The sequence below is a fragment of the Lissotriton vulgaris genome, chromosome 1_1 (assembly GCF_964263255.1).
Source record: "Lissotriton vulgaris chromosome 1_1, aLisVul1.2, whole genome shotgun sequence".
Taxonomy (NCBI): Eukaryota; Metazoa; Chordata; class Amphibia; order Caudata; family Salamandridae; genus Lissotriton; species Lissotriton vulgaris.
The window spans coordinates 665121675-665135055 of NC_141685.1; the positions used below are offsets into that span (position 1 = coordinate 665121675).

A 13381-nucleotide genomic window follows, 5' to 3' on the forward strand; every position below is an offset into this window, starting at 1 on the left:
GGAGTGGTAGGGGGGTGGGCTCAGGTGGGTGGGTTTAGGATGGGCAAAGGCAGGGAGGGGGGTTCGGGGTGGTGGAGCTTGGGGTGTGGTTTAATACTAAAAATTAGCTTGAATGTACACATTAATCGTGGCACTTGTATTGGGTTTTGTACTGTTATGATTTGCTCATGGCTAGAAGGATGGCTCAAGTTTATTTTGTATGTACTTGCTGGGGTTGGCTCTTTCCTAGGTAGTAGATGGCACACTGTAAGATTTGTGTAGCCTCTTGGAATATATGCGGGCTGAATGATGGCAAGAAGAGGACTCTGCTCTCTAGAATTATCCCGGCTTTGCGGATTGACCTACTCTGTCTCCAAGAAACTGATATCCCTTGGAAAGATCGGGATTTTCTGAGAATTCCTGGGTTTGATTTGATCGGGTGCTCTCGTCAAACATCCAAGATCAGAGGGGTTGCAATCTTACTGAAACGAGGGATTGGGGTATGCAGTAAAACTTGCCAAGACAGTGCAGGGAGATGGGCTATTACAGAGTTGATAATTAAGGTTAGGCCCCTAACAGTATGTACCGTGTATGGCTCAAATTTAGATGACCTCATAGTTTTTCATCATTTGAATGTAGAGCTGGCACCATTCCCCCATCCTATTTGTTTGTGGGGAGACATAAATATCCATTTACCTGCAGACTTTAATTCATCAGGGGATCATAATTATGGGGGCAAGAAACCAAGGGTTTTTTAGTGCACTTCAAGCCTTGGTTCAAGAACATTGCTTGACTGACCTCTGGGCTTACCATAATAACAATCAGGATGGCTTTACATATTATTCTGCCTGGCATGATAAAACGGTCCATTTGGATTACTTTTTATGTCGGATCAGTTAGCAGAGGTCTCTTTCATTTCAATCCCCCCAAGAATTTTATCAGATCATACCCTCTGTTAGCCGAATGTCTTCTTCCCCAGGACTTGGCTGTCCCAAGGATATGGACATTTGACAGAAAACTGTTAAAGGAACAGTCCTACCTAGACCATATGAGGAAAAGGATATCTGACTTCTTAAACATCAATAGGGGGACAGCTTCTGACACCACGGTTTGGGATAGACTAAAGAATGCTGTTCGGGGGGAGACAAAGAGTTTCGGCCTTTCGGTGTAGGGAAATTAGTGAGCATATCACTTTCCGCATGGATGAGCTTAGAGCAACAGAGGTTGAGTTGATAAATGCCATTAAGGAGGGTCAGGACACAGACGAGACTCAGGCTTCGGTGGCTAAAGTCAGGGCTAGTCTCCTGGAGTTTTTTGGCCATGACCTTGCTGCTAAGTTCCTGCAGTTCTGTACAGAGATGTTTGAGCTGGGTGAAACATCAGGCAGGGTCTTGGCCAAACGACTCCAGCAGAGGAACATGGCTAATCGTATCATTAAGATTCAAGACTGTAGAGGCCAGGTTCATGATACACCAGAGTTGGTTATGAGAGTCTTTCAACAGTTTTTCCACACACTATACTTCCTTAGATTTAGAGTCGAAAACAGAGGCTTTTCTTCAGGAGATCAACACCCTCCATCATACACCTCAACAGAATGAAATTCTATCTGCTCCAATTGAATGGGAAGAGGCTGAGCTCGCGATTAATTCGCTAGCAAATGGAAAAGCTGCTGGCCCATATGCAATTCCCCTGGTGTTTTATACATTGCTCCGAGCCGAGGTTCGGCTGGATTTTTTGCTAGTTCTTAGAGCTGCACAGCATGGCCATATACCAGATTCTTAGCGTCAAACTAATATTATCCTTTTTTTTTAAAAAAAAAGGGAAATCTGAACTAGACCCCTCCTCGTATCACCCTATATCTTTAATAAACACTGATAGCAAGATCTATGCCAAAATGTTGTTATCTAGATTGGCACGGGTGATCAATCCTTTGGTTTCATTGCACCAGCACAGCTTTATCCCAGGCAGGGACACGACCGATCACGTTCATCTGGTTATTGCCTTGCTGGACTGGGCAGAGGGTACTGGCTCCCCATTGGAGCGATCCTGTTGGATGCCAAGAAGGCGTTCAACAGGGTCGCCTAGGGATTCTTCTAGTCAGTTATTCGATGGAAGGGAGCCAGCCCGGAGTTTATTCAGGCGATACAATCACTATTTATTGCTCCAGTGGCCACCATATCTGTATCAGGGCTATTCTCAAATTCATTCAGTATTAACAGGGGCACCCGGAAGGGTTGTCCCTGCTCGCCCCTGCTATTTGCTATTTACATTGACCCCTATTTAAATAAAATTGAGCATTCCTTAGATATTTCACCGGTCAGGGTCAATTCTATTGAGAATAAGGCATTGGCTTACGCTGATGACATTGTCGTGCTGACCCAAGATGTGGCATTGGCTTTTTCAGCTCTAAAGCTGTTAGCTAAACAGTTTGGCCAGCTATCTGGGTATAAACTCAACGTCCCCAAAACCCAAGTGATCCAGTCCTCTGTTATGGGTCCGTCTCAATCCCCAGTGGTCCACTCTGCAACTTACTTAGGAGTTAAAATTACGGCTTTAGTAAGCAATATTCCAGATCTGAACATTTTGCCGGTATTAGAATCAATTAATTCTATTTTGGTAAGATTGGACAACCAACCTCTCTCTCTCTATGGCAGGTGCGACTTTCTAAAGATGCTGGTTCTCCCAAAGTTCTTATATTTATTCAGAACTGTCCCCTTGGAATTTTCTCAAGCTAGTCTGGCCAGGGCAGAGAGCACTTGCAACAGATTCCTCTGAGGATATCACCGCCCTCGCAGGGCTGCAAAGTGGACGTTCCTCCCGAGTGATCGGGGTGGCTGGTCAGTACCGAACCTTTTGTTTTATTTCTGGTCCTCAATGATTCAACATTTAGTCTACCACTGCTTGGGGATAGGGCGGTAGTCCCTTTGTCTTGTAGGCCCTCAATCTATGAAATAGGTCTAGGAGATGACGCTAAGGGGAACCTACTACAGATTTTTTAACCTAGTTATTACAAGGAGACCAAATTCAAGGTTATTGGGACAATGTTTTCTGTTTGGTGCAAGATTCGACGTAAATGGACTATCCCCAACATTAATGTATATACATCCTTTACAGATGCAAGACTTCTACCACCCATTTTTCAAGATCAGATCACCTTTAGGTGGATGTCGCTAGGACTAGTAGCATTAGGGGATCTAGGCTCAGACGGGAGCATGGCCTCATTCTCAGTTTTAAAAGACAAATTCCAACTTGATAAACACTATTTTTTTAAATACTTGCAGATGCGTACTTTTGTTGATAGACTGAAGGCTCAAACAACTACAATCCCAATGACATCCCTTTACAGAATGCCAAGTGTGAGGCTAAGCTGGGGTCGACCGGAGTGGACATTACACAGGCCCTTGAATTGTCCAGCAGTGTTTTAATTTCTGGAAGTTTGCGCTCTCAATGCTACATGGCCCAATTCGATTTATATTACACTCCGGACAAAATCTCTAAATTGGGTGGTAGCGGTGCTCACTCATGCCCGAGGTGTTGCCTTATAGCGGCAAATGATTTACACATGTTTTTAATTGTCCAAAATTGGGGCCCTTTCTCAAGTATGTAGAACGATTTATTAATTCAAGGCTTAAGATTCTGGTTACTCTTTCATCGAGGTGGTGGTATTTGGATGCAAAACCAACGGACTGTCTGTGAGATCACGGTATGCTTATGCTCTCCTTCTTATTGCTATGTCCTTAGTCCGCCTTTGTATCACATAAGAATGGATTAGCCCAGATGCACCTACCTTTTTTAACTGGAGAGCAAGGATATTGGCTTTTTATAATCTAGATTCAGCAGTTTGGTTAAGATGGGGTAGAAGGAGGCGGGAGCTGGGCCAGAAGGTCTGGGCTCCATTGGTGGAGTGGCTTAGCGAATAAAGCAGCAATTAAGGGACTCTTCTCTCTTTTTAGTTTCTTTTTAGTTTTTTTACTTATCCATTCTTGGATTTTTGCTTTCCTCTAAAAAGTATTAGGGGGTTGATTTGTACTCTTAAAACTTCTTGCTCTGTTATTGTGTTTTTTTTTTCTTTTTCTTTGTTTGTCTTCTGCCTTGGGCTATCGCTAAGTTTAAGATGTCTTCAAAACTCAAACTTATTTGGATTATTTGGATATTTGGTTTTGTATATATGCACATTTGTATTGATCTTGGTTGCTTGTGCAATGTTTTTTTTCTGTGCCACGGCTATTATGCTGTTGTATTTTCCTTTTGTTCTTCAAGCTTTAATAAAAAATAAAAATAATAAAAAAAATGAAAATCCAGCAGTGTCAACTGTGCAGCCATTGAGCAAACAAACATGTATTACCTGAGGAAAATGGAAGCCAACACTTGATGTGGAAATATATGTTTGTTCTTTGGTAAGTCCGTCTCTTTGAGTGTCTTCTTTTGTGGATATATATACATATTGCCTATTGACAGTCCCCACTGGGTAGTTACAGTTAGGCTTGCTTTTCCATTGAAAGAGTGTTTTATTTGCTAATAACCTTGGCCCCGTTGGACTGTCTCCCACCTAAAAACTGCTCTTTTTCAATGTAAGCCAAAGGGGAACATCAATTTCCCTGATTTATTGTTTTCAAAATCTCACTCTTAACAAGTTCAGAATGTTGGCCTGTATGTTACATTGGATCATGAAGAGAAGGAGGGATGGGGTAGGGACATGGATTTGGACTCAGACAATAGAAGGCAGAAGGGTGGTGGGCAAGAGCACCAAACTGACCTTACATGGCAGGAGCCAGGGGTTGCAGGAGCACAATATCCAAACAGGTCAAGCAGTGCGGCAATGCAGCACAACGGCCAATGGATATCATGGAAAAAGGGAACAGGGACACACACATTAACAATAGAGAGCATAGGGGAAGGAGACAAGAGCAACAAGCTGACAATAATGGACAGACAGTAGTGTCCGCTGTAGCACAATGGATCCTGAAAGGGGCAGCCCAATGAATCGTGGAAGGTAGGAGGGATGGGATGGGCATCCGCACATGGAAAATGGAGGGCAATATGAAAGGGGGCAGGGCAGGAGCACCAAGTTGACCATTCTGAAAGCACAACACCTCATGGAGGAAAACAGGGAGAATATAATGGCATACATACAGACATCAGGGAGAAGGTAGAAGGGAGGAGAGGTCAAGGGCAGCAGGTTGACCACACAATGCATGTGGAAGGGGAGATTGCATCACAAAAGACCATGTATGGTAAGCAGGAGCATTAGTGGCAGCACAACTGCCTTTGTGGGTAAGAGATAGAGGGCAGGGTCATGCACAAAGGATAAAGGAAGGCAGAATGTAGACGCTGAGCACAGGCAAGAGAGGGCAAGGGCATGGGGCAGGGACTTCACAACAGACCCTGTGGGGTGGGCAGGAGGAGCAGTTGCAGCACAACAAAGCACGGAGGGCAGAAGAGAGTGGCAGCAAAATAGACCAGTGTGCAAGTGGAGAGGATTGAGGCAGTGATCTTGGACAATGGAAGGCTGGCTGGAGTGGGCAGGGACAGGCGGCAGCCATCTGTCCATGCTGGACAGGTAGATGGGACAGTGGCAGCTCAACAGAACACTCAGACTAGTCAGGGGGGCAGTGGCAGTTTCATGTAACATTGTGGGCAAAAAGGAGGCAGCAGAAGCATGCACATAGACATCAGAGCAAAGGGGAAGGAGGGATTTGGCAGCAAGCTAAGTGCAGAGACTAAACAGGAGGGCAATCTATGGGCATCGCATAACCTCAGGCAATGGTGGGCTTGAGGAGTCAGTAAGGACATCAAACTAACTGGTAGACAATGGCCAAGCATTGTACTACGTAGGGCAGAATTGAGGGGTAGGTGCCTGGACTCAGACAGCAGAGGGGAGGGAGGGGGTTGGTAGGGGTAGCAAAACAACTGGGCAGGGCAGGAAGGAAGGTCAGTAACAGAACAATGTCCACAAGGGCTGGATTAAGGGGTAGGGGTATGGATTTAGGCATGGAGGAGGGGAATTAGGGGCACCAAGCTTGGATGGGGGAGCACAACGGCCAGACTCTGTGTCCAACTGTCTCCCACCACACATTACAATGGACATGTTAAACTACATTTTAAGAAACCTAGATATTCACTGACAAAACAAAGGTTAAAGTAACATTATAGTTAAATGTAATATAATGATCTGTTGTTATTTTTTTTTAAACATTAGAAATTCACTAACAAAAACAACAGTTACAGAAATGTTGGAGTTAAATATATTTCTCACTGAATAAATGTATGTATCAGAGTTAACTATAACTTGAGCCCGCACCATGCCCTGCTTATGACCTCACATATTACATCACTCATGACATGTTCTTAAAATCATTTATGGCATCACTGATGACTTCTCAAATGACATCATTGATGATATCACTGATGACAGCACTGATTACATCATCCAAGCTTCTTTTGTACACATTGCTCTATAAACGGGTATAGCTACTGCCTAGGTAGTTCCCAAGTTTTAGATGGAGAGCAGGTCCTTTGTATTGAACTCTCCAACACACCACCAGCACTCCAACTCAGCTCACCTCAAATGGCTGTTTTTCTAGAAGAGTTTTAAATATATGTTTAGCACAGTGCAATCCTTACTGAACTAGAATTTTACAAAACCTTTTGCATTTTTACAGCATTGTCTTTTGGCATAGAATTAGCAAGTGCTCGTGATGCCGAAGGCCGTGTAAGGGGATGGGTTCCAAACGGGGGTTGAGTCAGAGTGCTGCGGGACCAAAAAAACTATTTAAAAGTAAAGTGAGTTTTGTGTCTTTTGGGGTAGGCCTGGCCCTGGGGCCAACTCAATGCTACATGTGTTGGAAGGCCGTAAGCAGTGGGGATTGACTGCCTATGGGAGTTAGAAGCTGGGCTTCAGGCCGGGCCCTGCAACTAAATTTATCTAGGCACATCCTAAGGCTCTCATGTCAGAAAGATATATCTCCTAGGGTAGGTGCATAAACAGCCCTAGGAGATAGTTAGATAGATAGATAGATAGATAGATAGATAGATAGATAGATAGATAGATAGATAGATAGATAGATAGATAGATAGATAGATAGATAGATAGATAGATAGATAGATAGATAGATAGATAGATAGATAGATAGATAGATAGATAGATAGATAGATAGATAGATAGATAGATAGATAGATAGATAGATAGATAGATAGATAGATAGCTACTGTAAGTAGTTCAACTGAACTTCTGGTTTAAACCACAATTTTATCACCACTTGTAGCTTCATGTAGTGTTAAAAAGCATAAAAGCAAATCCAGAAATTAAAATGGGTGCCTGACTTTGCTTGGTAGGCAGGAGGTAGGGTGCAGGGCCTGAACACAGGATAGGCCTCCACCCAGCCCCTGTTGCTCAAGAACAAAGTCTGTGTGCAAAAGTGGGTGGAAGAAATGTTGGGTTGGAGGCCAAGCCCTGTGGTTTGCAATATACCACATTTATTCACTGACTTGCATAGACCCACATTTTAAAACTTCAAAAGTTGCAAACTCTTAAACATTGAGGCCTGCCCCTTCTGGTTTCTGCTAGGCATCTGGGCTTGACTTGCCGTAGAAGGCGCCGGTCATTTTTCTTGCAGGCCGGAAGGGTCGGGCAGTTTTTGGACCGGGGGGGCCCCTTTTGGTACAGGGTCCGGTTTTGCATCAGTGTTGCACAATCGGTGACCTGTACCAAAAGCAACAGCAGTGTTTCCCACCAGCACCCTTACCTCCCGCAGCTCGTCCCACTTAATTGACAGGGCCAGTGTGCATTCCCAGTCCGGCCCTGCCAGGTGAGAGCAATATATTCTGTTCCATCAGCAGAATTGGCAGCATTTTGGCTACTCCACAATATGCTTATAACACAGAGCTCTGGCCAGATTCTGCCAACTGCCCGTGGTGGAGTTTTTTCTCATGTTTGACTCAAAAATGGTTAGTTGGTGAGCGCTAGTCAGATTTGGTGGCCCCTAGCATGGTCTTTGGTCACTAGGAGGTTACCTGGTGAGATTTTGCCAATGCGGGTGGTCATGTGCATTCGCATAGCGCTGTCCCTTGAGTAGAAAATCAACTTGAGTGGCTGCAAAATCAACTTGAGAAGCTGTGCCTTCTGACATAAAGCATGGTAGTGTTCATGCTATTCTTTCAGTGCGGAAAAAGCTCCTGGCGCTAAATCACAGCACAAGTATCTCAATGTGCCTATTTCCACCCGTTGGCAGAATTCCACTTAATCTTGCAGAGTTTTGGGGTATTTTTGCAGAATTCCACAGAGTGAAACTGTGACTTCCATCCAAACCTAGTTTCTACCATTTAAATGTCACATACATGATCTTTTGTGCCATGTGCTAGGAAAAATGTGGCCTTCCTTTTGATTGTCATCAATGTCTGCAACTACGTCCTTTAATTATATGGTTTCTGTAGTTTCTGTCTGTCTTACGTGTCCCCTTCTAGCTTGGTGGCCATGAATTATGTTGCGTTGTTCTATATTCTCTCATAAGTGTCTCATCCCTTTCAACCATTGTCTAAGTAAATTGTCACCACCTGTCAGTGTCTCCCTGTAGATCCCATTCAAGGTTCGCTTTCTAATAGGTCATTGCTAGTAAGGAAATTGGGGGCAGATGTACGACGCTTTTTTGTGGTGGCAAATGGGAATTTGGCACATTTGCGACTGCAACATTTGTCAGCCCCATGAACAAACCATATTTTGCAAGTCGCTAACCTATTAGCGACTTGCAAAATATGGTTTGCGACTCGCTACTTTTTTTTTCTTTTTTTTTTAGTAAGTAAATAATCTTTATTGCTTGATTAATAAAAATCTTAGTAAACTGCATTAAAAACAAATATAACGTAAAACAATGCTAAATCTGTTAAAATTGCCGTAATTTCAAAAAATACAAAAATATAAAATTTGCATACAGCATTGAAGATATATGTTAATATGTGTGTCATGTTCAAGCACACAGTGGCTGCTGTCGGGCTGTCCTCCGTAAAGTTAACCTAGGTTCAGGTATCTGTGTGATTAAGTATAACATCGTTGCCAGGTTAAGGGTAGTTGAGAAATGGTCCTTCCTAGTGAACAGATGCCAAAATGAGTTAGCAGCAACCTAGGATTCAAGCCAGTTAGTTGGGGATTGTCAGGTTTTGTTTTATTTTTACAATTTTCATAAAGCATACAAAACTACAGGCTAGCCGAAAGTCACCCCCCTCGAAGCAGGCCATCTCCGCCTGTTTGCATGACCGTATTTAGTTTTCGTTCATATGCGGCTTTAGAAGCTGTCTTGATGTAGGATGTCCTCTTCGGAGTTATTGCATAGTCAAGACTGATTTGCCTATGGCTGGGTCCAAACTAGGGTGGTGTGGTGAGCAAAAGAATGATGTATTTAACCAGATCTTTTTGACTGGGGTGGATACTTGCTTTGTCCAGCATTCCTTCCATCAATTGTTTCTTTTGCATATGTCGCCCTAAGTGGGAAGGTTATGCCCAGACATGGGTCCCTTGTTCACCACACTACTGGATTCAAGCTAGCCTGGCTGATGAAGGGTGATGCCCTGAAACCGGTCCCAGGATGCTTGTTTCTGGTCCAGGGAGGACCTGGCTTTGCATTTCAGGCTTGACTGTTCCCACAAGGAACAGGGTCAAGACTGATTTGCATATGGCTGCGTCCAACCTGGGCTGGTATGGTGAGCAAAAGAATGATGGACTTAACCCAGAGCTTTGTGACTAGGGGTGAATACTTGCATTGTCCAGCATTCCGTCCATCAGTTGTTTCTTTTGCTTAGTGAAAAAGCTGTCGCAGACACAGTGGTCTTCTGACCCCAGTAGGCCACCATCCCTGTGAGTGCAAGCCATTCCCAGTGGGGTCCCAAATTGCGCTTGCCTCATTTATATTGATGAGTCATGCAAATCGTTACCCCATTGGGAATCGTAGACTGTGTCTGAGGCACTGTTATACATTCAGTTTAGCAAGTAACACATTGTGAAGGCGATTCTGGGCAATTTGTGACTCGCTAAACTGAAAGGTCGTACATCTTGCCCTTAATGTAGTAGGATTTTAGGAAGACGTAGTCCTGTTATTCATATATTTGTTTTGACTGCTGGGTCTCCACTTGGGTTATAAGCTTCAGTGATGTGGTGTTTATCATCTGTAATTGATGAAGTACTCACACATTTTGTTTTGTTCCTGTTAGCTTTCCCTGCCTATGGAATCTGTTTTGTCTCTATGCAGCTTTTCTGTAACAGCGGAGCTTGATACTTTAATACATTTGTAGCCCTAGTACATTGTAGTAATGAAGGGTCTCCTTACTAGTCGTGAGTTCATTTTAGGAGTTTGAATTTCATTTTGTACAGGATTTGCTAAATAGTAGTGGATAGGTGTCACGGCGTACTGCCATTGAGATCTCCAAGGCGCCTAAGGGTGGTGATGCGAGTTTGAAGACTTGTTCTGCCTGTCTTGAGAATCTGTAGGTTGTGTGCCTCTGTTTGACCTCTGCAGCTTAGTTTTCCCATGTTTCCTTTTTGTCTTTCTTTGCGATCCTGGTTCCATTTAAAACTGGAATATAGGAGTAAGATTCCGATCTCTTGCAAAATGACAGGACTGGCTGGAGGCAATGAATGGCCATATCAAACCTATGCCTATGAGTGGATTCTCATGTAAGCATCTAATGTAGAACCTGACAGCAGCAGGTTGGATTAGAGCAATCTCTCTCGATAAAATCCCAGGGAGCAAGGTGTAACAAATACATGAGAAAGCCAGGAGAGGAAAAAGACATACAAATCAGTGTGTTTGAGGGGTTGCATTCATATGTCATACATTGCAATGATTATTAGTTTGGTTAACATTTTTAAATAAGGAAAGGTGATTGATGGAAAGCTTTGAATTAATCTTGACCACTTGTCGCTTTGCAAACTATTGGTTTTGCTCATGTGTGCATTGTCCATTAACAAGGATAACTTAGTCTGTGTTGGCTTTGATTGTCTCATTGTCTTGTTAGTCCTCACCACCATAGTGGAGCTCGAGACATAGGGGTTACAATTTCTAGACCTAAACCTGAACTGAAGATAGGCTGACTACACCAGCATGATTCCTGCTTATGACTTTCAAAACACCAACAGATCGCACTAACTAGACATCCCTTCCAGCACAGAGATGGCTAGTTGTAGGAGAAAACAGTCAGTGGTTGCCTTAACTAAATGATCCTTTAATCGACAGTTTTTAGTGAAAACAACACTATTCTGTCAAGAAAAAATGGAAATACAAAAATAGGGCAACTTAGAGACAGAGGTCATATTGTTAGAGATGCCAATACAAATAGTTGCACCAGGCCAGGGAATATCACACAGAAGGATTTCAGGACAAAGAATTAAAGTGCAAGATTTCACTTAAAGATGTTTATAGATCAGACTCAAATACAAGTACTCGGGATAATGTGAATATGTTACCAATTGCAGCATGAAGATAATCTAGGTCAAGAAACTAAACAACTTCTAGACAAAATGACATATCACAAACGCCATACAATGAATACTATGACAACAGACCACGTAAGTTGTGTGGAAGAGTGCAAGTCCCTATGCCAAAACACACATACGTCACTTGGGATTCCCCTATGAAAGACACCAATCCCATAGCTAATGCAGACTAGGTTGAGGGCCATAACACCTGAATTCCCCGTCAAACCCAATGGAACATTCGAATCGAATGGCCATAATGCAGGACACACTCAAATGGGTAGAATGAAGTGTTGCAAGATGCCCCTTTCTCACCACATTGTGTCAACACCATATAGAGGAAATCCCACACCTATATATAGTGAGTTTTTTTATTGCTGTACTTTATTGCTTCGTGGTTCTACTTAAGAATTGCTGCAAGTGTGTTGTTATGACTTCTACTGAACTTTTGTTAAAGTACTGTGAAAGCTGTGCCTCACTTTTGATATTAATATTACACATGCGAGAAACGCTTATGTCTATGTATTACTTTTACTTGGATATCTTTTTGAATTTACAGTATTGTACTGTACTTAATATTAACGTCTTACAGTCTTATGAGATTTAAACTTTCTATGAAGATTAATGCCATATTCACTCCGATGCACATTAATGTATCAGACATTATTGCTTCGGGAAAATCCCAGTGGTACGGAGTTTTAAATCATAACATCCACTCTATGCTTTTTTACTTATTCTGAATGGTTAGCCTCAGAAAGTCTGTAAATTCTGAAGTGACATTACACTGTAACTTTCAGAAAGAATTCACAGATTGGTTAATGTCTTTTTACGAACGATGCAATGGTTGCACAAATCTGCTTTTCAAAGTAACTAGCCTATTTCATACAATCTTAACACACCATCTGCACCTCTTTCTCATTAAAATTCCAAAAAGCAATTATTTTGTTTAGCCGCTTTTTTGACTGCGTAAACCACCAGTTTCACCAGGTCACCAGTTATATTTACTACAATTTCATAACTTGTTTAGACCTGCCGAACATGTTACTCCCAGACTGTTAATATAGCATTATAGCATGCTGTTGTGGGCTAGAGTTCATGGACGGTGTTAGTGGCCATCAACATCATGCCAAGAACAAAGTGGCAGCATCCTTTTATGGATGACTGGTCTCCTCTCCTTTTTTCTGCACTTTTTTTGTGTGAGCGAATGTGAGTGACTAACCGCCTGATTCATCAATGGGCTGTTTTGCGAGCCCCTAATAGCGAATCATAGCGATTCATTTGGGGAATTTGGCACATTTGCGACTGCAACATTTGTCAGCCCCATGAACAAACCATATTTTGCAAGTCGCTAACCTATTAGCGACTTGCAAAATATGGTTTGCGACTCGCTACTTTTTTTTTCTTTTTTTTTTAGTAAGTAAATAATCTTTATTGCTTGATTAATAAAAATCTTAGTAAACTGCATTAAAAACAAATATAACGTAAAACAATGCTAAATCTGTTAAAATTGCCGTAATTTCAAAAAATACAAAAATATAAAATTTGCATACAGCATTGAAGATATATGTTAATATGTGTGTCATGTTCAAGCACACAGTGGCTGCTGTCGGGCTGTCCTCCGTAAAGTTAACCTAGGTTCAGGTATCTGTGTGATTAAGTATAACATCGTTGCCAGGTTAAGGGTAGTTGAGAAATGGTCCTTCCTAGTGAACAGATGCCAAAATGAGTTAGCAGCAACCTAGGATTCAAGCCAGTTAGTTGGGGATTGTCAGGTTTTGTTTTATTTTTACAATTTTCATAAAGCATACAAAACTACAGGCTAGCCGAAAGTCACCCCCCTCGAAGCAGGCCATCTCCGCCTGTTTGCATGACCGTATTTAGTTTTCGTTCATATGCGGCTTTAGAAGCTGTCTTGATGTAGGATGTCCTCTTCGGAGTTAT

At 42.5% G+C, this 13381-nt stretch overlaps 1 pseudogene; it reads left to right on the forward strand.

Annotated features, from left to right (window-relative positions):
• The window catches only part of LOC147747622 (uncharacterized), a 143089-nt pseudogene that overhangs the window by 74106 nt on the left and 55602 nt on the right, over positions 1 to 13381 (forward strand).